We start from the raw sequence: 25084 nt of genomic DNA, 5'->3' as shown, positions 1-25084 counted from the left end.
CCCACCCCGATTTCTCAGTGATTCACTACCACTGGTGCTTGTGTGCATTCCCCTAGCAACAGGAATAGCAGTGGCCTAGCTGAATTAAGTTATCTTGCTATAATATACTACTCATGTTAGGTCTGCAGGAGTGAATACTTACTGTGGCATCCTGTCTGTAGCAAGACTCTGGCTGCTGCTATTAGAGCAGGATACAGATTTTTTTGCCTGTTCCATGGAACTTGGAGAGTGCAAAAAATGTTTCCACTCTATGCTAGAATAAAGTGGATTCCCCTCCTCCACCCATGCTTTTGTGGAAAAAAACAAAGCATGTGAGCCACCCAAACAATAGCCAAGAGCTGGGTGAAGGGGGCTTTTCAGGGGTGCACAAACGTGGGGTCAGGTGCCTTCTTTGAATACAAGCTTGTGAGCCAGGTCTTCCTCATTTCAGGTAAGTACCCTTGCTGCCAAAGCTACTTTAAGAGGGTTCTTTATCTTAGTTTTGTTTTTAGAAACCTGGTCCTGGCCACTGAAAAAATCTGGAGCAGGAGGGAATGTATCTTAGCCAAAGCTAGCTTTGATGTGGATGAGTTGCTTCTCCTCCCCCCCCACCCCCCCCATCCTCCTGGGATGCCTGTTGCAGCGGGAGACTCCCGACGAAGCGTCGTTGCTGCAGGCGCTGGGGAGCTCCTCAGGAAAAAGCGAGCATGGCCAAGTGCAAAGCCAGTAAGGCGGCAGGTCGCTCCCGGTGACGGTCGGGCTGCGTTTGGGGACCGATGTGAGGAATCTAAATGCCATGGCAGAAGCGGGAAGCTTTCCGTGCTCGTGCCCCGTGGCCTGGCCCCCGCGGTCCCCCTGGCTGCCGCTTCGCGCCTGGCCGCGGCCCGAGCAGCGGCGGCGGCGAGCGCAGCGCGCGTCCCCTCGGCCCCCGCGGGCGGAGCCGGCCTCTCCGCGGGGAGACGCGGGCGCGGAGCGGCGCGTCGGAGAGGGCTCCGCCGTCCCCTGGCAGAGACGCGCTCGGAGGCGGAGAAGGCTGCGGGCGCGCCGATGGGGCCGGGGGGAGGCGGCAGGCAGAGGCGGGCGGGCACCGGCGCTCCGCGTCCGCCGCGACCTTGCGTGCCGCCGGGGGGGAGGGGGAAGGGGAGGGAGGGGGGCGCCTTCCCCGGCGCGCTCCGGCAGCGGCGGCGGCGGCCCCGCGGGCGGGCGGTGCAGCCTCGCCCGCGCGCCGTGCCCCGGCGGGGCGGCGGCTCGGAGAGGCCCTGCCAGTTTTTCCAGCCCGGCCGCGGCGGCGCCGGGTGAGTCACTGCCTGGAAATGGAGGGGGCGCGCGTGTGAGCCGGAGGGGGAGCGATGTCAGGGAGGCCCGCGGCTCCCGCGGAGCGCGGCGAGCACGAGCCGCGCCGCAAGCCCCGCAGCAGCGGCCCCGCAGCAGCGGCCCCGCAGCGCGGGGCGAGCGCTGTCCCCGGGGCGCCGCCGCGGAGCCGCCCTCGAGCGGCGGCACTGCTGAGGCGGCCTGCGCGCCCGCAGCTCCCCGGGAAGCGTCGCCTGCGCTGACGCTTTAAGGCTGGTCCTTTTTGCCAGGAAGGAGAAGAGCCGGAGGCTGCGAGAGCAGAGGAGAGGACTGCAGGGCAAGGCAGCTGTGGCAAACTTTCTAGCTGCTTCTGCGTGCCGCTGCCTCAGCGGTGGGAGTGTCCGTCCCTGGCCATAAGGAACTGCAAAGTCCAAATGTTAGAGCCCTGAGGCTCTGGGAAGACTTGCCAGCTGCCTTCCGAGGAGGAACTGCCCGCAGTGCAAGTGCCTGCCTGCACAGCTGAGCAGGTAAGTTGGGGCCGGCACAGGTGGAGCAGGAGTCTCTGTGGCTCACTGCGGATCCGCCGCTGGAGAGGCTGTTAGTGAAGACCCCCGGCCGTGGACTGGACAGAGACCGTGCGAGAGCATCTGGCACGGGGGGGCTCTTCCATTTCTAGGTATGTGCTACCCATGGAATATTTGTAGTTTTCTTGTTGAAGAGGCCCTTTTAATTTGGGCGAGCACCTGCTCGTTTGGTTTGTCTTGCAAATACATAGTGCAGTAAACAGATTGCTATTGGAATTGTACATTCTTAATGTGGGCAATTTGAGTACTCCTTAAAGCAGTACTGCATATGTAGCTGAACAAGATAGAACCTCTAAATGCCTGATTTCAGCTCTGACAGGTAAATGGTTACTTTAAGAATCATAATGGTGTTGTAAAGGTGTGTTACAGTAGTTTTATTTGTTGCTGTACACCCACATCTCCTCCACTGAAGCCATTCTTGTAAACTTCTTGAAGAGCAACTAAATTAAACTTCTTGATCTGGCTGGTGATTCATTTTTAACATTGCAGAGTTTGTCTTAAATGTAGCTTAAAATCCCAGTGAAAAGTAGTTAATGTATAATCTTCTGGCAAGATAATAAAAGGCATAAACTGAATGTGAACTAGCTGCTGTTCAGTTTAATTCATTTTTAATCCTGTATTTGGCTATAAAGACTTTACCATGGCAAATATCTAACTATCCTCAAACCACTTAATAGCTATTAATTTGTACAGTTAATTACACAGGTGAATGGTTCCATAGAGGTATTAACATAATAAGTTGAGCAGGTAGAAAATACTTTGAGAGACTAGAGCTTACAGGAGTACTTGGAACCTTCAATTTAAGTTTTATTTGCTAATCAGTTTGCCTGAAAACGTTGCCTTTTAATTATTCATTGTTTTTTATTGTATTTAAGTGTTGCTTCTGTGTATTATTATTTGACAGTGAGTTTTTAAGATTATGGGGCTATGGTTCACGTAATGAAACCAACAGCTTTATTCTTTAGTATCCATTAATTGTACTGCTGTGTTCTAGGACTTGATTTATTTCAGAAGTTAGTGTGGTTGCTTCCACTTCTTCTTTGGGGTATAAATTTCATGCTTTCTAGTAAGAATTTATAAATCAAGTCTGACTTTACTGCAGAACATGTTTGTTTCCCTGTCCTTCTTAAAAGTATTGTTCAAGTGTACTGTATATGATACGTGCAGTCACTAGTGATACTTGGGAAAAACTGAAGTGTGTGTGTGGGGGGGGAAACTTGAATGAAAACTGTAAGGTGATGACAATGACATGTAGATAAAGGCCCCTCATCATGCATGTCCTTGAAGTGAACTGATTCAGTGGAGAAATCAGAACTTGAATAGGACAAAGATGAATTTTTTTTAATACTCTGATGTTAATCTGAATCTTAGTGACTTTTCTAGAAGTTAAATTTTAGGAGTAAATTATGAAAAATTATTTTCATAAACTAGTTCCCTTCTGAATTAAAAATTCAGTTACAAGTAGACATCAGAAATATTATGCATACAATATTGTGGAAGACTTCATTTCCAAATCAATTAAAAAAAAAAAAAAAACTCCCTGTATTTGGAGAGCTCGATAAGAGATTTCATCTGAACTAATTTGCCATTCAAAAAGCAAATAATTCATTTTTAGTTTAATACATGTAGTAAGTATAAAAATTGGAAAGAGAAAGAAGTTGATTATTCTTTTCATGCCATTAGTCTTTAATTGTTGAAACAAATGAAGGACAAAATAGTTTGTCCTGTTGTATATTCTCTGGTTCTTAGGACCAAGTTTCCAGAAAAATGTCTTTTTACAGTTAGCTTTCCTAGCATAGGAACTGACTATGAGGACAGATATTTGGGATAAAATTACTTGCATCTTCTGATTTGTTTTTTCTAGTTTTGACAGGCTGTTGAACTATAAGGTGCTGTAATAGTATTTGTGGGAAGTGGACAATACAGATGCTGTGGCACTTCATTTAGTATGGGTATGGTATTACCGTAGTCCAAACAGATGCTGGGAAGATTAATATAACACTAGCTCTACTGTCTTAGGAGATCTTTGTCTGCTAGGAGAATTATTTGTACCATAGGCACCACTGTCCCAGTGATGCTGCAGGACACTACATCTCAGGCATCCAGGCACCACTATTCAGCAGATGCTGAAGACCGTAAGAACTGCTGATAGGAAGGTTTTACGTAGCACAGATGGCTCTGTCTTATCTATTCTGCATCCGTTTAAAATGCGTTTCTTAACTATACTGGACCCTACTGTTTTAATGAGGCTCTGAAACATTAATAATCCTGGTCTCCTGTACCAGGACACTTGCTTATGTTATTGCTACTTCTCTTCCCAAATCTGTTATGTGGATGTGTCATATAGAAAATAGAGTAACTTCTACTGATACAGTTGGTTTAAAAAGTCTGTAGTTAGTGAATTGAATTTTAATAGGACTAAACCTTACACTGAAATTAAATCAGCTTTAGGAAAACTTATTAGTTGCCCTCCAACTAACATACACATAGTGTTTGTAACAGCAGGGGATTGCTGTGTCTTAAGGTGATGCTTGTGGTTACTGGATGAGTGAAACTTCCTGTACTCTGGTAAGTCTTTCCAAAAACATGCAGTCTTGAGTGCAGGTCCTTTTGTTATGTGCAGTTTGACAGCATAAAATATGGAGGTCTAGTATGTTGTATAAATGAGAAAATTAAAATAGCTTGTTGGGGTTTGAAGGAAAGCCTTCAATATGACTGCTCAGAGGAAAACTTCATAACTATGTTCATGAGAAACTCTTATCAAGACTATTACAGTAAGCATTTACTCGATATTTAACTGTTTATTTGTCCAGATAAAATACCTTTTACCAATTGCATAACTCTAGAAAAGAATTTACCCCCTGTCACTTCCAGACATCTGAACAAAAAAAAGCCAAGCTTGCTTTCACTCATCTTCTCATTTCTTTGTGGGTAACTTGCCACAGCAATGTAGAAGTTTCAAGGACATCCTACTAAAATTATTTATAAACTTAGTAAAGAAAAGCTAACTCTGCTATCAGTGGATCTATGAGACTTCCAAAGGGTGCGTTTTGTTGCTATGGGAAGTAGCGTGTTCCTGCTGCTGGCTTTTAGAGTTAGGTTTTTTTGCTGCTCCTCTGTAGTCTTCTATTTCCTTTCTTTTTTTCCATATAGTTAGATTTCTTAAAGCTAGATCTTGCTATAAGCTTGGTCAAAGCAACAAGCTTTGCACCAAGTTTTTTGGTGTTTTTAGTCCACTTTACATCAGTAACAACATACAGTGTTCTGCACTTTTTCTTGAATTCATCATTGAATGAAGATGCTGAGCCTCTTAGGTGCAGTGCTGAATGTTTTGGAAAGTTGCATCAGCTTAGCCAAGTGATTTAGGGTGAACTGATGCAGAGCATTTGTGGACACTTTTGCTTAAGAATGGTTCTGAATTTATTACTGCTAAATAAAACACAATCCTTAATTTTTCTGAGTGTCCAGAATTCAATGCAGTTCATCTTAGATATGGTTTAAGCATAACATGGCTGAAACCAAATAGAGTTTGGAGTACAGATTGTGGCTAAATGTGTACTTTCTATTACAGTAGTGTTGCTCTGAGTGTGAAAGAGAATGACATCATGAAACAAATCAAGCAAGTGGGCAAAACAAAATTGGGAAGGTAATAAAGTTCTTTCTTAAAAGGCATTCATTCTGATCCCCCTATCTGAGAATTTACAGACTGTCTACAGCTGTATGCAAAATAATTACTGGTTTTCAGAACTTTTCCAAGTGGCTGATGTTTTCAGTGAAATACTGAATTTCAGAGCCTGGGTTACCTATTTTTTTCATAAAATCAATTTGTCATTTAAATCTAACTTTTACTCTTTTGAGATAGGAGACTTTTTGCCAGATGTCATCTGTTGATATCTTAGGCCAAGTGGATCTTGCTACTCTTAAACCCAAATGTTCCAAGAATTAAATTCTAAATATAATAATATCCTAGTTTGTTTATCCAGTTTTTGTATTTATGCAAATCTTGATGGCTAAGCCTTGCTGTGAGCTTGCAAAACTTAGCAGAATTTGGATTTGTAGAATATAACTTCAGGGAGGTTTTTGTACTCAGATCTCTGGCATTCATGCCTTTAATCCTGGATCTTAACACCCCCCACACACACTGCCTCCAAAACCCAAACCAAAATTATCTTGTTTCCTTGTAAAATAAGCAGTCATTTTTAACCCTATCATGGTGCGGAGGTCTGCCCAGCATCAAAAAAGAATTCTCTGCCAGGCAGCTGTCTAGAATCCAGATATTGCAAGTTCTAGCTTAATGCCCTAGGCAAAAGATCATGGTTTTCCTTCATTGAAATATTATTACAACTGTCTTAGCATATGCTGCTTCCCCAGTCTATATTTAATAAACCACACCTGTAGAAGTCCCTTATTGAGAAGTCGCCTATGTTCCAGTTGAAATGTTTGAGAGTTTTTTTTTTTTTTAGGTTTTTTTTATTCAGAACTCATTGTGTGAAGTTTCCCAAGATCTTTAATTGCCACCTGATGAGTGCTGAATGGCCTCTCACAATTAGTTTCAGTTATGGGAAATGTACATGATGGTGACAAAATGTTTACTTATGCATACTTCCAGCTTCCTGCTTATGTTCACTCAAGTGCTGTACAGTTGATTAGTAGAGCAGTTGTAGAAATTTGCTTTATTTTTAAATAACATAATTTGGTAAAAAAAAACAGCAGAGAAGATTGTGCCGTAGAGTTATTAAAATTGTCATTCATATGGAGGGCATTTCATTACCATATATCTGGCTGATGGTTCAAATAACTTTTTTCAAACAATTACAGCTTTTCTTGTCCTTCCCCCATGTCAACCTTGTAAATGGGAAACAGCACTTGCTGTTTGTAGATGCTTTATAAGGGTGCCAAATACCATTGCCTGTGCTCAGTTTGAGACTGAATGCAGACTGTATTGAAGCAAGCTGTTTTCATCACTGCTGCTGCTTCAAAGGACTTTTTTTTAAAATTGGAATGCTATATTACTGTCTTAGTGCTAAATACATGCTTAATGCATATTGTAGAATTTTGTAGTCTGATCTTCTGCCAGTTATTCTGGTATAAGTTTCGGTATTATTTCACCATAAAAGATTAAAACCGTTTCAACTTATATTTTGAAAGCAATATGTTTTAGTTTTAATGTCAAGGGAAACTCTTGTGTTACACTTAATTGGGCTTGGTTCATACTTAATTAACACTTCTGGTAACTTACCTGCTTCAGGGGCATATAGGAACTATCAGCACCTCCAACGTGTGTGTGTGTGTGTGTGTATATATATATATATATATATATATATATTCTAATTACTACGTATTAGCCTCACAAAATTCCTACCAGTTTTCCCTGATAATTTCACGATACTGTACTAATCCAGAAGAATGCTATGTAAGTGTCACACTAAAGCTTTTTTATATATAGTTTGATTCTTGGAAGCATGAGTTTGTCTTCATTTGAATTCACTCTGATTTTGTGTACTCACCTGAATATATTGGTTGACAAGAGTCTATTCCCATTTTACGGCACATCACCTAGCTCTAGCAGAGGTTGATTATGAGCCCTGGATTTGGCTCTGCTTAACAATAACAAGGCCAACTTAAACTATTACTCAGCTGCAGTTAGTGAAGAAGTACCACTGTTCAGTCTGCTGTGTTTTCAGAATGGTTTTGTTTTGGTGTGTATGTATAGTTTGCACAGAGCAACAGGGAGTGATTTTCTTGAAAGTTAAATTATTCTTTTTCACATCATGTAGAGCTGTTTAATGTGCCAGCAGTGTAGAGGTAGTCCTCCAAAGTGAAGCTGAATGTTAAATACAGAACTGTTCTGTTTTTTCCCATGCTGTAAAAAGAGAATTGGCTGAAATCCTGTGTTTACTACTATAAGCAATCGTGTACTAAAATGGAAAAACTGAAATTGAATACTACATATGATAAATAGCTGAACTGCAAGCTCTCTGGACTGAGATTTTTTTTTGTGTGTGATAACTATGGTCATTAGCTTATTCTATGTAGTTCTTAAAATTGAAGCTATTTACATATGCACAAGTAGGCATAAAGTAATGTGACAAATTTTCTGTATAGGAGGACTGGTCTGTGTAGAGTAGGATACAGTAAATGTATGTGTCTAATAAAAGTCCAGGTAACTTGTATTGACCTCTAAAACTTAGAAAGATAGAGGAAATAAACATCAAGGCTGAACACCATGCAACAAGGCATCATGCCTGTCAAATGTAATAACTAGTTAGTCTAAAGTTTTCTTTTTGTTGTTTTAAACATCTAAGTAATCACAGTTGATCTCAAAATTTTGGTTGGTATATAGGACTTCTTTTAAAAGAAAAGCATAATTAACCTATAGATCCTAGGCAGTTTATGCTTCCCTATTCCTCAGACAGTCTGAACAAGATCTATAGCTGACTAGCAAAACTTAGGTTTATTCTGCAGCTGTGGAGCTATGTTCTTTGCTGTACCCCCAACTTCTGAGCATACATGCATGTAAATCTTCCTGTTCTTCCCCACTGTCCTGTTGATTTAGAAAGACTACTCTGATTTTCACTACGAGCTGTGTGGCCTTAAACACATGTTCAAGATTTGACTGATATGTGTAATAGGCAGAAAAGATTGTTGGTTACGGAAGTTTCTATTGAAGTTTATAAGAACAGCTGCAAGATGAATATTGAAGGAAGTACTCTAATTCTTTCAGCAAATCATGTGAGGCCTATCCTGATTAATCTTCCACAACACTTACTATTATTAAAAATAGCAATATTTTTTCATGTTTCTTAAATGTTTAATCCAGTTTTAATGGGTTGTATTACTCAGCAGGTATTAGACTGATAATGCATAGCTTACAATTTAGTCACTTGCTAAGAAGGAACATGAAAGATCTACTTAGACACATGTTTATAGAGGGATTCTATATTGTTTTCGATTAGAATCATGTTGTAAGCTTTCCTCATGATTAAAAGACCTGTAAACTGTATTTTTGTTGTTGTCTTTAACAATGTGATTCAAGGGAGTAAAGCCCACTTAAACTTAATTTGCAGAAGATGCATTAGCTATATAGAACAATTTTTTTTCTTTGTCATGGCTAATACTTTAAGATGCTCTGTATTCATGCACAGATGCATGTGTGCGCACCCCTCAAGGTGTGCATGGACTAATTCTCATGCTTACTGCTGCACTGAGAGAATGGAACCAGAAAACATGAGGTAGAATCTACTAGTATAACCATTTAAAGCAAAAAAAGCTTGGCTGCTGTGTTCAGCTAAATAAATGATGCCCTTTGCAAATGGTGGCTTGTACGGCAAGTCCTAAACCAGTGCTGTGTTTGTATCTAGTTCCAGTAAAACAGTTTTAAGAGTATTCACTTATTTAATATTATGCTTGCTTTGTGCTGAGGTAAGTGTCATCTTCTGCATTTCAGTTACACAGCTATGAAATTGAGAAGTCAGTCACTATTTAAAATAGATGTATATAAGGTGAAGTTAGCATGATCCAACTTCTAGATCAGGTCTGTATGTAAATTCCCCTCACCCCCTTTGCTGCCTTTCTAGAATAGATACGAATGACTAAGGTAGTGTGGGCCCCACTGGTATTTGGATTGCTGTCCTGCTTGTGGCAAGATGATATCCTTCGTACGGAGAGTAGGGAGGACTGAAGCCACGTGCAATGGCATTAGCTGCTAAAGGGCTGTATAGCAACATTTCCCAGAACAGCTGACTTCAGTAGAGGGTAGATTCTGTGAGCCCTTGTGCTGACCTGCATTTAGGCACTTAAACAAGTGGCCTGGATTACAACAGTGCTGTGTTGGAGAGATCCCAAAATCCAAGATACTGTAGTGTCTGGCTTTCAGGTTTTTCCGTAGGCAGTAATTCTTAGGTATTATTCAGTTTGCCCTAATGGTATAAAATCAGTTCCAAGCTAGTACTTGGACTGGTCTTATTGATGCATGGAAATCTCTTCTGGGATAACTGGGATTTTTCGAGGAAGATTCATGCAGGAGCAGCATTCAAGCAGAAATACCAAACTATAAGCAAATGTTTTTTTCAGCTTAGACGTGCATGATAATGCTGCACATAACCATCACTTAATTTTCTGTGTAAAGCACTCCATGTTACAATCTAGCCCCCATATGTTAATCTAACGATGATGAAAAAATTTCTTTCAGGCCATGTCAGAGACCAGATAAATCCAGAAAGTCTTAGTGTTTAAGAATGAGATTATTGCTTTGACTCTTGATTTGTGGACTTCTGAGGAGGGGAAAATAAATTCAGCTAGAGTAAAGAGAGAACAGATACTAGAACTCAAAATTATGTTGTTGGAATCTTGTGTCTGTAGGTTTTGAGTTGATAGTTTTTGAGTGAATGGCAACCTCCAGTTACAGGTGCATAAATCTTTTTCACTGCAGTTGCTGCTTCTCTCTGTGCTCTCAAAAAAATCTAGTGAACAAACAAAACCCCTAGCCTTTTGCTTGGCATTTACTGTTTACAAATCGCTTTTAAGAATGTGTGTCTTGAGCAACTGATGATCATGAGGAATCATCTATAAATGAGCATGGTGTGGTACTTTTTGATCCAGTCCAAGAGCAATAAAGAGCTTTTGCAACTCTTTGATCTGTTCCTGTGATACTCAACCTGTGAATGATGAATAGCCACTTTGACTTTTAAATGAGTTTCATAACTTTTTCTAATAGGAAGGTGTTTCTCAATAGTTAGGTTCAAGCACAGATGGTGGTTTTCTTCTCTAAAGTCAATATTGTTCTGTTTGCAGCTACCCTATGTTTAAAGAATGAAATTTTTTCTATTATATGAACTCCTGTAATATTATTGTACCTATACTGAAGTTGTATAATGGAGGAAAACTAGTTTATCCAAAAATCTTTACAATGAGAGCTTGTCTAATAGACTTAAAAATGGTGTATGCCACTGAAGTAAACAACCCTTTCTGCAATTCCAACTACTTTATAAAACTGGGAAATTTTTGGTAACTTGCCGTGTTTTATTCTGCAGTAGATTTTTTTTTCAAGGAATAGTTTTTCACCAAAAATTTGTATTGAATTGTTTCTTCTGTTTCTATAGAGGTGGATTTTTTTGTTTTGAAATTGTGCCAAGATACAACACAATGTTTAAGGAAACGTTGTGCAGTGGACTGTATGAAAGCTGGTCTCATACTTACTGAGGAGCCTTAGAAAGCTGTGTTACAGACAGCCACAGAGTGAAAAGCCTTTGGGGTGAGAGTGTCCCTTTATGAGAAGATACCAGTTGGTAGAAAGTTATTTTTATTGTGCCTTCATTTTGCTGGAGTTCTGCATAGTCTTTAAAACTGACCACACAGTGGTTCCAGTTGAACATTTAGTTCTTTCCTTAGAGTGATCTCACAGTTGGTTGTTTCCGCCCTCCTCTTATTTATTGTGTGCCACGGTTACTTAGTGCACGTTCACAACATCACTTGTCTTAGTGAGTCTGTAGATGAGACTTCATATTCTCTTAAACAGTTTGAGAGATGCATTTCTGGCTGCTGCTGTGTAGTTTCTTTGGGAAACAGCTTACAGAATTTTTGTTTAACACCTTGTAGCTATTGTCCTTCCCCCTTTCAGCTAACCTATGTGAGACTTTTTTATATCCTCCTTTCCCTCTCTTAAATCAGTGCAAGGTTTGATATCGGTCTGTGCAGGGGATAGGATGTTTAAAATGTTTTTTAAAAAGCTTTTTAAAAAGAGACAAACCTGAGTGCTAGGACCTATGATGAAAATGTGATTGAACTAACTATTTTGAAAATATCTTTTTTTTCAAGTCTCCTTTCTGAAACAGTGTTAGATCAGTTGAATTCTTTTTCCAGATCTTCTTCCTTGGTCAGAATTTGAGGTCTTTCTCATGGACAGTAAGATGAAAGAATTGAACTTGGGTTCTAGCTTGTTTTGGTTATAACTGTGGAAATATTATCTTGATTCTAAATCTAAAATGATTGTTGAAAAATTTGACCAGTAATACTAAGAAATGGAAACTAATATTCAACTGGAACACATACTATATAACTGACAGTCACTTATTGGTCAGCTTGTATGTGCAGCTTGTCCTTTTTTGATCAGTTTGAGTGTTCATTTACTTTCCTGTAATTCTAAAGGTAACAGATGCAATGATAACTAGTAATTTCCCTTGGTAGTACCTTATACAACAGGTGGAAGCTTCTACCCGAAGCACATTGTAGAATCCTTCTGTAGTACATTCTGTGTAGAGCTGGAGTAACCTTACCACTTTCACCCCACATTTAGCTATTGGTAGGAGATGATAAGCATGACTTCAGAAATTCATTTATTAAGTTAGCACTTCACTTTTGCTGCAGTTAAGATATTCATTTGTACCTCTTTAGCTTAACTGGCACACGTTCACTGTGTATATGGACAAGATGTAAACGTTACAAAGGAATTCTTAAGTGCTGCAATGAGAAAAATATAATAGTGGATTTTTCAGGAGTGATGCAAAAGACTTGTATTCGTTTATTCAGCTGTTTGCTTGCAGTGTTTGTTTCAATTTTGCAGTGGTAGTAAATGGGAATTAAGAATTAACATCACTAACTTGATTCTTTAAATCATTTCTAAAAGCTTTTTAAAAAGTGATACATTTCTCCAACTGTTAGGAGGAGGAGAAAAATGAAAGGATGAAGATAAAAATTTGCTGTGAACAATAACAGCCTGTATGGCAAGCCTCATGAGTCTTGGCGTAGGAAGATTTCATTATTGTAGTGAGGTTTAATGCAGGGTTGTTAGGTGTTAAAGGACAAAATTTTTCTTATAAAAGGCTGTAGTTTAGGGAATAATGGGAAGAGGTGTGTAGTATTTTGGAGATGGCTCAACAGATACTGACGTAAATAGCTCTGTGAGGGACAGTCACAGCAGTAGCATTTTTGGCTTCCCCTCAACCTATCTGCTGAATTCCAGGGTGATGTCTCAAATAGAGATAGCAACATGTCTGGAAAAAGTTATTACACAAGGAATTTGGGATAAATTAGTAACTACTGCTGCTGCTGCCCCACCATTACCAACCACTTGAAACTTTATTTAACAATGATACGTGGTGTTACAGGGATGCAGTGTGACAAGTAAAAGAATAGATCATCCTAAGGAAATGTAGTTCTCTTTTCATGAATCTCTACCAGAAACAAAATTGAAGAAGGAAGTGTTGAAATGTGTGGAACTGAAGTGTTTAGTATTTAAAGCTAAACAGTGTCATCTTCCTTAATGTAAAAAAGGAGATATTTTTTCTTATTGGCATAATGTGGAAAATATTTTCTTCTATTAATAGAAAATCTTGAGCTAATGGAATACAAGTTTAAAGAAGACATGGAACTATGTTCGAAGTTTAATTGCTTCTTTTTAAGAGGGAGTTTTAACTCCTTAACTCTCCCTTTAAGAGGGAGTTTTAACTGTGTAATCCTTAAACTTGATGGGTAACTTCTCCAAAAAAAAAAATAAAAAATAAATAAAAGCATCTAGGAAACTTCTTGTATTTCTGACACTATTCTTGCTCATCACAAACATGAAGCTGTAATAATATATTATCAAAATATTCTGTGCTGTTTTAATCCCTTACACATACACATTTGCGTGCATTGGTCACAGTATTTGTGGAAGTTGCTCTATGATCTAGCTTCTCAATGTTAGACTTTTTTCTGATTTCTTTTACTTCTGAAAGAATGACAGAAAAGCATGCTGACTTACCCAAGCATATGCAAGTATATTAATAGCTAGCGTGGAAAATATTAAGGAAAGCTCTTCTATATAATCACCTTGTACTCTAGCTTGATCACAAATGTGTTCATTCTTAGTGCTTGTCTAACACTCTTGCGCTAAGATCTTTCCAGGCTTTTGTCCTGTGTTGGTACTTGGTGATCCGAATGGTCAGGTCTCAGTCCTTACAGGTCTGTTTCATGATAGTCTGCATGGACAGTGGCACTGGTAGAGGGCATCCAGCATCTGTATCATCTGTAACTCTACCCTTTTAAAAGGGGATATTTTCATTGCCTGAGACTTTGAATACTACAGCGAGCGTTACTGCTGTGTAGAGGTCTGATTTGGAGTGTGTGGAATGCCAGTAGAACTGAGGGCTATAGGAGACTAACTTAAACATCAAGCCGTAGTTCATCAGTTTAAAATCAGCCCTGTTCTAAGAATGCATCTGATAGTCCTTATCCAATGAGAGAAATATGGTCAATGAATGTCTTTAGTCTTTGCAAGGCATATGACATTATAATGTCTGTATTAGGTGTTTGTTAAATATGAAAGTTGAGTTAGGAAATCTGTATGCACTTCAGTGATGAAATCTTGTCTGGATTGTACAGCTTGTTCCTGTATATATATTCCTTATTTGTTACCCGCTAACATTGTAAACATACTTTGCAGATAAAAAATGATCTTCTCACTTTAAGCTTTTAGAAAGAGGTGTTTTATTGCTTCAGGAAGTATTTAAGAATGCTCAAATGTGGACTCTTGTTTTAGAGTTGATACTATGCTTCTTCCTGGGAGCAGCATGGAGGAAAAACTTGAGGGGTGTTGTGCTCTAAGTTACTTGAATATTTTTAGGGTGTATCTCTGATTAAATTTACTCTGACTTCCTTTTTGAACCACTTGATGGCTGATACGCTGTAGCAGAGTCACTTCAGAGCATACATGAGTCAGTGCACTGAAAGTAGTGACTAATCTCCATCGGAGTTTGCATTATGAAGCACAACCTTTACCCTCTGTAACTAGGTGGAGGGTTTTAGAAAACATTCTAAAGCTGTTCCCCGACCCGAGCTGGTAATCCGCAACTCTTGTGCGGCTGAGAGAGGACACGTGCTGCCAGTCTGCTAACAAATCTTCAAACTGCTCTGTCTTCTGAGAGGAGTCTCTCTTCAGAGAGTGATAGATGGTGTCCGTGAAGCTGAGGCAAAAGCGAAAGTAACCTGCGTTGAAAGGTTTGCGATTCTGCGAAAGCAAACTACATAAAAGCTTAGGACTCCAGAGAGGTTTCTTCTGGTGCTTTTTTTCTGAATTATTTTGCCTGATAGGACTGAGGTAGAACAGTGACTGTCACTGTTATGTTTGTAGAGTGTTTATGAATGTCATTATGAGGAAGAAGGTGTAAAGGTGTAAGCTCTGTATTTTTTGTAATGTTACAAAATATACAGGGATTAAGCTTTTTTTTTTTTAATTTTTGTTCAAAAGCAGCTGGCTCCCAGCTTAATGACTAGTTTAGCTTAGCACACTTTTCTGTTCAGATCTAAATCACTGAAGCTTTTTCATTTTTGAGAGGATAGATTAAGTAGGAAGAAAAGTTCTTAGTAGTCTCACTCTCTAGAGTGGAGAGTTGTGATGGAGTCATTAACCTGTTTGCAAAAAGGTGAATGTTTCTCAATAGCGCTTTGTCAGGGTACATTGATGCTAAGGATTTCAAGAGAAGAAACAGAGCAAGTTCTCTGGGAGCTTTTAATTTAAGTGGTGACTTCTTGCCAAAGGAAATTTGAAACCAGTGAATAAAATGAAGCCAGAAAATAAGAGGAGAAATACGGGATACTTATGTTAATGTCTTGAGCAGAGTGTATAATCTATTAAATTAAGCACTGTAAAACTCTAAGAAGGCAAAGATTTATCTTTTTATGGATTAAAAACCCAAAATATCAGAGGGATTCCGTAGCCAAGAGCACATTTGTAACTTAAAACTGAAATGCTCTTATACAGGAAGCTTGCAGAGTTTTAGCATGAGCTATGTTTAGCGAGATCAGGTAGGACTAGAACTGAAAGATTTTGTACGCTGCTTTTGAAGATTTACTGTATTCAGCTATTCAAGGTTTAATTTCTATATATTCATGTTTCACTTTTTTCCTGTATTGTCAGATTAGGGAGTGAATGTGCAAAAGTTTTAGAGCACTTTGATTAAAACTGATTTTTGTGCAGGAGTGGGGCAAAAGTTGGAGTAACTGAAGAGACAGGTCTGTAAGTGGGATCTAGAGTAAAAGCCATCAGATTGCAAAAGATCAAGTTAATCTTTGCCAGATTCTAAGTGGAAAGTCAAGTAACTGTGACTGTTAGGATTTTGGTTGAGAGTTTTTTTTTTTTTTTTTTTTCTTCCAAGCAGGTGTGGACAGAGCCCCAAGTCTGTATGTATTTCAGAAAGAGACATCAGCTAGCAAAACATATGCAGTCAAGAGCTGATTGAACAGGAATCATAGGTTAGTGTTTGCAGCAATTTTGCATAGTCTTCCATCCAGGATGTTATGTGGGTGGATAGAAACTTGTATTGAAAAGCTTTTTGGAGTTGGAGGGTTGTGGTTAATGGGGTGTATGCTACCTGGAGGTCAATAACAAGGGGAGTACTGCAAGGGTCTGTCCTGGCACTTACCTATTTAATTGCTTTGGCAAAGACCTGGAAGAAGCAACAGTGCACTCCCATCAGGTTTGCAGGTGACCCCAAAACAGAGAGATCAGTCAGTACACTAGAGGGCAGAGCTGCCTTTCTGAGACCCAGGCAGGCCAGGGGAATGGGCCACCAGGAACTTCTGAAGTTCAGCAGGGACAAAAGAACTTTCGCCAGGACATGAGGACAGTCAAGTGGTAGAAGAGGCTGCTTGGAGATGATATGCACATTTGATGTTAAAGATGGAGCTGGGCAGAGCCCTGAGCAAGCTAGTTTGGTCTCATACTCGATCCTGCTCAGAGCAGGAGGTTGAACTAGGTCTCCTGAGGTCCCTTCCACCCTGAATTATTCTGTTATCACTTCTGATTCTGCAGGTGTGACTGTACTTTGACCATGCTCTGCGCCCTTCTTCTAGGAAGGACTGTTATCCTTTTGCAAAGGATAAGGAGTTAATGTTTTTTATGAAAGTTGAAATTTATTGCAAGTGACAATGTTAATAAACAATCTCAGTTCTGAGAGCATTTGAAAACACTATTTCTGTAATAAGCCTGTGTTACCAGTGCTTGCTGAGAATTAAATGAGCAAGAACAGTGTTGGCAGGCTATTACAGAATTGAGAAACTTTTAACTTTTAGACTGTCAAACTGCAGTTTTGGATGTATGTATATAATATGAGCATAAACAGTGTATATCTGAAAGATGAACAGAGCTCTGAACATATATTTACAGTAAGGAAATGGATATACTAAGTAACTTATTAAGCTCAGTCTTACTTCTACATGGTTAAATGTTTCATGTGAGGCATACCTACACCATGGAAGTAGTGAGACTGTTTGGGGGTTTTTTTGTTTGTTTGTTTTTTAAAGGGGGGAAGAAAATGAACCCAGGAATGCTTGTGGATTGGTGGGGTCTTGGGTGGTATGCTGCTTGTAACTGAAGAAACAATGAAAAGCCAGTTCTCACTCATTACTGTCAAAGTAGCAGAGGGTACCCAGCTTTTTCCCTAGTTCTGGTTCCATGGGTAGCCTGAATGGTTGTTGATTCATACAGTACATGCATTTTAATCTATTTGCTTCGAACTAGCTAATGATTATAATCATGCCTGACTATAATCATGTCCTGAAAGACCTGTAATAGCTATAGTGTTTTTAATGATTATATGTGATAGATAGGGGTATGCTACTATAACTTTCTCTCACATAATCTCCAGTTGCAGAGTTTTTTCCTGCAGTACTTTATTTCCAGACCCTTTTATTGCAATTACCAAATATGAAAATGTATTACAGCTGTATCAAATGATACAAAATAATCAAATGATGAGCTAGCTTTGTAATAGTCAATGTAAACAAAAAAGACTACATGAACTTCTTCAGTCTTATATATAAATGACTATTTTGAATGTTTAAGTTGCTAAGTCTTATTATTTCAAATACTTTTGTCTTGTTCCAATAGTGCAGTTCATATTTGGAACAGCAGATCAAGAACTACTAATTTGGAAAGCTTGTACAAATGTTGACTAATTAATACTTGATAAAACCTAAAGTTTAAAGTATTTTGAGAAAGGCTATAGAAGTTCCAAATGCTAGATAAGAAGCACCGTTAATGAGCTTTGTGTGAAAGTTACTTTTATGTGAAAATAAATGACTGACAAGCTGAATGCTTGTTATTCCTAAATTTTAATGCAAAGAGCCTGACGTGAAAGTGCTTTCTTAAACTGTCTTAAAGCTGCACCCCCAGCCAATTGCTTTATTTTAAATGATATTCAGATGAGGATGTAAAAAACTAAAGTTGTTTGCTTGAAGCAATTAGCTTAGAATAAACTCTTAGCACCCCTGTTCTGCCTCTTTCACGCTCAGGTATTCCTTCTTGACATGTTGTTTGTGATTGCAATTACTACTTCTGTAATACTGCCAGCTGAGAAGCTCTGCTCCTTGACAAGGAGCTTTAAAAAACATTGAAGCAGTTCCAAGAAGAAAACTTGTCCCTAAAACCTGGATGCATCCCTTAAAGGATTTTTTTATTTTTAACTTTCTGTTACTTAGCGAGTTTTGTGCAAGAGTCTTTGTCAAGTGTGCCTAGTGGATGCTCCATAGCTTACAGTAACTGTCTGATTAAAAAAAAATCTTTCTCTCTTTTTTTTTTGGGGGGGGGGGGGGAGGGTCCTGGGTGCTTGTAAGATAGCAGGCCTTAGGCTTCTTCCGTACCTGTGCTATGCCTAGGTCCAGCTATCAGGCAGTAGATAGGCATCTGTTTCTTCATATAGGGGCATTCCAGACTCCATAAAGGGCGAAATAGGTTCTTTTACCCAAAGTAATGTAAGGACAACATGAAAGCTAAAAAGGAACATAGGCCTTGTAAGGAGCAGTGTAAGTCTCTTCAACCACAAGTGTGCTCTGCCCTTAAGGAATATGGACATATGAGATGAAAAAGCTATGTGCTACTCTGGAGTCCCTTTTCTGCTAGGGTGGAGTGGTGGTGGTGTTGGGCTGTTCCGTCTACCCCTTCCATTTCTCTGGCCAGTCAACTGGCAGTAAGGGACAGCATGTGTGTTTGGTTTCTTTCTTTCTTTCTTTTTTTTTTTTCTAATAGTTTCTACTTTTTTTCAGAATATGGGGGAAAGGGGTTGAAAAAAAAACACTGCAAAGGAAAAACCTTTGTTTTTGTGTATTACTGCTCAGATGGATATAGGCCTAAAGCTATCACTGTAAACAAAGTTTTGACCAGTATGCGATCAGCCTGAAATAACCTTGCTGATTTATCAGAAGCAGTAGATCAATATGCTTTACAGTCTTCTGAAGTTGCCAGGAAGGAACATGACTTTCTTCTGCAAGCTTTAGACATATACAAATCTGAATGCCACTCTTCTAGGTTGTTAGGTTATTGTTCATCTGCAGTTGAAGTGCTGTTTGATCTCAAAGGCTTAATTGGATATCATTAAATATTTAGAAGAATTTCATTTGGCGTCATGTTACTAGTGGTGTTGGGTATATTGGGGAGGAATCTCTAAATCTTTTCTGACCCCTGGATGTAGAAGTAAAGCTAGAAGCATCTCAGTTACTCTGAAGAATTAACTGGGGAGGGGGGAATACACCTACTGTTTTTGAAGCTTATGTAGGTATTAAATTTTACACACAATTACACTAAGGCAAAGCTATTTAATTTGTAGGATTGTTTTTAATCTGTAAGTTGTAAGGCAAGTAGTCTGGCCCTAGATCTATCTCTTGGCCACTTTTGGAAGATACCTTCTCAACTCCTGTGTTGCATTTCTGGTCTGATTAACCACCAACTTGTCAGAAGTATAGAATGCTGTTCTTGAACATGTCTTTTCATCCTTTATAACAATAAAAAGTTAAACTTACTTGATTGGACCTCCTTGAAAATTTGGTGTGCAGGGAGCTTAAAGAATTTCAGTCCTTGTTTCTGAAGAGTAGCACCTGGAAGAAATCTATTTAAATTTTTGTAACTGTATAAAGTAGATTAGAAAAATGCTTCAGCCTAAAATACTGCCTAATACCATAGTGGATTTCAAGGAAGATCTTTGTTTTATTAGAATTTCAGTTACACAATTTGAATTACTTAATGTTGAGTGAGCTGATATAACACAGCAATGTATTTCCATAAGGTTAAAAGTATAATGATTCTTAATGTCACTAAGTGAAGCTGAGGCAGCTAGATTGAGTGCTTTTTTTGTTTTACTTAAAACATCATTAAAGTATATCTTATTATTTTGAATAATAGAAATGAAAGAACTGCTTGCTGCTTTAACTGGTTAAAACACCTGCTGTTTCTAGGTTCAAATTATTTGTTACTGTGTCTTTGCTTGACTCTCAGTTTGGGGCTCTTAATATGGCACCTTAAAGGAGAGTTGGTGTCTCTGGTGACTACTTTTAGTGTAGGATACAAAACAATTATCATTTGTCTTCCAAAAGACAGCTTTTTCAAACTGCGATTTTTTTTTTAATTTTTTTTTTTTTCCCTTCCATGATTGACTTAAGTTTAAAAAATGTAGTGGAACATTTTCATTGACGCTTATTGGGAGGTGGAGGAAAGTATGCAAGGGGAATGGCTGAGTTTATGGGCACAATTGGTTGCTGACATTCAACTTTCTCTTTCAGTATTTGAACTTCCCTCAAAACTTTAAATTCTGGATGTCTCTTTGCCAGAACTTTAAGATTTTTTTTCCTTGTTTTCTGATACTTTCTGAATGACAGCTTGTTAGTTCAGAGATTATACAGCCCTCTTGCAGCTCAGAGAGGTGTAAGTAGTATAACAGAAGGTATTAATAGGTTAAAAACAAAGGACATCCATAGAGAAGTCTTCTCTCAACTGCATGTTGAGACATTCCAGCTTTTACTTAGACATAACACTAAAATGTCCAGTTAAGAGGCAAATAGCATTTGCTATTGCCTCTTGCTTAAAATGTAGTAAATTACCTGCCAGTAATGTACTGAGGCAAACACGCCTTGTGCATGCAGAAGGTTTGACTTATGAATGCAGAGATGTTTTAGGGTGAGCACGGAATTGTATTAGATGCTTTGAATTTAGTTGGTCTTCAGTAGATGAGATGCCTCTGAAAATACTGAGATTTCAAAGAAGGAATTGCATTATGCTCACCAAGTTGTACAGGGAAGTTGCAGTAAAGGCAGATTGCTGTCAGCATTTGTCCAAGGCTGTTCTGGCAAGATCAGCTTCCTTAGTAAGAATTCTTGTCATAGGATGGAGAAGAATACAGTGTAAGGGGAATGTTAGAGGGGCCTACAATTTTTCACTGTGAGATATGTAGAGCCCTTCATCAGGAGAGAAGGGGAGCTCGTATGAGCAGAAGACTTCTGAGAAAGCTCAGTGGTATCAAGGCAGCTGACTTCCCTGAAGCAACAGGCTACAGATTCTTCAAGCTGATGCTGATTTTTCTCAAGCACAATATGGGTACTTCCTCTGCCCCAATAATCTCTACTAAAATATCAAGGTCAGAGTACTACTACTCCCTTATTAAAGACATCATGTGCCCTGTCTCCTGGAGAAAACAGAGTTTGCCTATTTGGTGCACATGGGCAGTGCCTGTGGAATGATGGGGGCCCTTAAAAGTGAGCAGTAATCTTCTTGTCTGCATTGTGCAAAGACTTGCTCTGGGTGGGGAACCTTCCCGCAGGTGGTAATGATAGGGTTCTAAATAACTTGCATGGGACTGTTCATCTGTATTGCAGCAAAGCTGAGAAGAGAGTGGAGAATTTATTTTAACTCTCACTTCTGAAATCCTTAAAACACTTTGCTGCTTCAGGGTCAGTGTATCCATTTATTGAATGGAAATTAGCTAGGAAATGCTGAACATACAAAAAAACCAGATAAAAGGCAGAGCTCTCAGCACTTATGTGGCAGTGTTGATACTGGCTCTGCTTGGGCGTGGGAGGTGCTGACCAGATTGTGCACGTTGCTTTGGCCTTGTAGGAAGTGTTTGGGAACACCAGGGTTGGAGACCAGACCAGTAAAGGTGGCTAGTGGTACACTCTTGCTAAATAAGCATAATGACTTTTTTGTGTGTAACTTTTGTCATTGGGTATATCTGTTAATAACCAATCCCAAACAGATGCATGCTAATTCTGTGGCTTTCATACAACAGCTATCTTAGGAGGAGAGGAGAGAACTAACTGCTTGCATGTATTTATAATTTATTGGCAACTAAAATCTTATCCACATTGGGAGCAGGCTTCTGGGAGTGGAGGCACAGCTGCAGAAAGGACTACAGCAATTGGTTTGCTTTGGCATTAAGAATGCCAGTTGTTTAAAAAATATGAGTAGGAAATGAAAACAAACCTCCTACTGTAGTGTTCCTGGTGAGCAAGCACAGAAGGGGGAGCAAAGCTGAACTGCATAGCTTAAAATAAGAGAAAAGGTAAAATAAACTACAAATGTGGTAAAAGTGAAACACTCTTCTGTATTTTCCATTTTAGTCTAATGCTTAGTTAAAACTTTAAAGTCAGCTGATAGATTTCAGTGTTTTCAAAATGTGAAGACTGGCAAAGAATAGGGAGGCTATACACAATTGAGACCTAGGGAGTAATGCTATTGCCTATGTTCAGCTGCTCCTTGCATTTACATTTTTGTTTACTTGTATGTCTAGCCTTTGCACTGAAGGAAACTGTTTAAATACTGCTTTGTGTTTACATAAATATTGCTTCCAGAAACTATCCTTAACAGTGACAGTTTTGACTTGTGTCATCTTATAGCAATGTAAAACTTTGAAATTGCTCTTGCTATCTTCTCTTGGTTAGATGAACTGATAGTGGTGTGTGGTGGTTGGTGGTGTTTTTAATTCCTTATGCCTTTAGAATCCTGAAATAAATGTAATTCACTGATTGCTTATTTATAGTTTGGCCTCTATAGAGAGTGAGAGTAATGCAGTCATTATGTGTGTCTTGTCTATCAGTCCAGTTTCAACCAGAAACTCGTTTCTCCAGTTTGAGGGAGATATTATGAAGATATTAAGCTGTTACTGTATCCTTGAAAACAGGTAAATAGATAAATGGGAAGAGGGCTCTCATACTGCAACATTAAACCTCAAAGGAAGCACAGTACAGCTCAACAGAAAACCATAGGAAACTAAGCTTAGCTGTTTCTTTAAGAGTCTTTTATTTAAATACAGCTGTGAGGTTAAACTTTGACTATTTACTATGACCCATGTCTTTGTCTCTTTAAGTGTGCTGACTTCAAGATGTTATGTCCCTTGGCCTTCAGTGATCAAAAGGTGAATGTCTTGTGAAGTAGACTGTTTGCAGTGATTAGTGATCCTTGAAATGGATATACAAAATAAAGATTAAATTCTGGGAAACAAAATAAGTGGCTTCACTTATGAATGTTGCATTAGTATAATGTTCCATTAAGATCTGGTGTTGCATTAAAATTCTGGAGGGAAAAGCTGGAGCCAGACAGTTTCACTTGTTAAAACTTTATTTAATGTTTTCCTATTTTGAGGGTTAAAAAGGCTGTGTTGGAATAAACTAAAGCTTTCATTGCACTATTGTGTTTTATATAAAAAATAATCAAAGCATGTTTCATACTTGGTTTGAGGTTGGAGATACAAAATACCTTTCTGAAGTGTATGTACATGTTTTGTTGAGAATCAGAATGTGAAGGAATAGTAAGTTTTTATAAATGAAGAGGCTTAGCAGCGTACTTTGTTCTGTCAGTACGGTATTTTCTTGCTGTAAGTAAAAGTGGGACAAAGCTCTGGGAGACTTCTGTGATCTCTACTTTGGGATAGGATCATCTGTTCTTTGTATTGCTTTGGGGGTGGAATGAAACAGTTTGCATTCCACTTCTATTTCTTCTAGCCATTTAATGGAAACACATGACAAATCAATGGTTCAGCTGCGGTTCTTATAGATAAATCCAGAGACATGCAGTAGGTAAACAATGTCATGTTTGTATGTCATCGTATTTTTATTTAATGAAACTGATTCTTCTATGAACTAATGCTTGCTGGAGCAGAGTATAAAAGCTTGTTTTCTATTGCTGGCCTTTGGGCATTTCTTATAGGAAATGGAACACTATTTCTAAGCTGTTTAGTTATAGAGTAGACATGGAGATGGACGTAAAGGTGCTTGCTGTATAATAATCAACTTAATTGAAATGACTTGCTTCTGAGATCAGGTCTCATAAACAGGAAAGTAAACAATACTTGAGGATGAACTCATGAAACAGGTGTTGAATGTTTGTCCCCTGCCCCCCCCCCCCCATTTGCTTGACTCAGTTTTATTTTATTTCAGTGCAACTGATGACTATGAATCTCTTGATTCTGAAGAGCAGGTGATAATTTGATCAAAACGAAGTACCAGGTTAAAATAGGGAGAAGTTGTAGCATGTTCCCACATGTCAATCCCCTCCAGCAATATAGCTCTTACAAATGAGGTGTTGACTATGTGAAAACAATGTTTGATCTTCCTTCCAAATGCTTGTGGATGGTTCCATGCCTGTGAATCTTTCTACTTCAAATTTGGGTTCTGAAACAGAAGATGGCAAGCCTTCTACAGAAGTACTGACAACCTAAGCAAAACATGTCTCCTCAACCTGTTCTTGGAAACATGTGAACTGGAGTGAAGAAAGATCCTGGTGATAAGGAAAATGTCAGCACAGTTTTACTGTTACATGCATGTAAAAGCAGTTGAGCAGTATGAAGAATCTGCAATTACTCTAGAATATTTCTTCTAGGCATTGATAAATTAGTCATTACAGAAAACTTTGCTACTTTAATTACAAAGGTTAGAAAATCTTAACTTTAGCTGTATCTCCATTTGTCTGTGCAGATGAGAAATTAAAACAGAAGCACTTTTTTCTATATTTTCTCCATAGCGTTCTGTTATGCTTATTTCTAGTAGATTGAGGAGCAGAAGAATGTGTGTGCTTGGAGAAGGATTTGTGAAAGCTGGAGTGTTGTCCTATTTCTGTACTAAGTAAGGCTGTTTCTGTAGCTTCTCCAGAAGTATATTTGTGTTAGTTGTAGAAAGCATCACAGAAGTCATTCCCCAGCTGCTGGGTAAAGTATTCCCTTCTTTTAGTGAAGCAGAATTTACTTTTTCTCCTCTTATTACCAGACTCTATCAGGAATTATTACTTGTCATTTTGTGGTGTGTTTATGTATTTTTTCCATTTTCATACACTTAAAAAGATTTAGAAAAAGGTAACTGGTGACAGTGAATTCCAGAGATACTGAGCAGTTAATTTAGAAGGTTTTTTTTGAGTATTTTAGGACTACTTGTATGAATGTTATTTAGGATTAGGATTTTTAGCCCCTTTTCACTCTTTGAGCAGTAAGAAGAGCAGC

At 38.9% G+C, this 25084-nt stretch overlaps 1 protein-coding gene across 3 annotated transcripts in view; it reads left to right on the top strand.

Annotated features, from left to right (window-relative positions):
• The first annotated feature begins 1239 nt into the window (after positions 1–1239).
• The window catches only part of SGMS2 (sphingomyelin synthase 2), a 35277-nt gene continuing 11432 nt past the window's right edge, over positions 1240–25084 (top strand). The window contains exons 1-2 of one of the 3 annotated variants that reach the window (XM_062574135.1): positions 1240–1274; positions 1560–1796. The gene's annotated coding sequence lies outside the window, so the exon portion shown is untranslated. Of the gene's footprint in view, positions 1275–1559; positions 1797–1830; positions 1946–5447; positions 5500–25084 lie in introns of those variants that run through there. The other 2 variants (XM_062574133.1, XM_062574134.1) reach the window with 2 other exon arrangements.

This window comes from Rhea pennata, chromosome 4 (genome assembly GCF_028389875.1).
Source record: "Rhea pennata isolate bPtePen1 chromosome 4, bPtePen1.pri, whole genome shotgun sequence".
NCBI classification, from domain to species: Eukaryota; Metazoa; Chordata; class Aves; order Rheiformes; family Rheidae; genus Rhea; species Rhea pennata.
The sequence above is the reverse complement of the archived record's forward strand: the minus strand, read 5'-3'. Positions and strand labels throughout refer to the sequence as shown.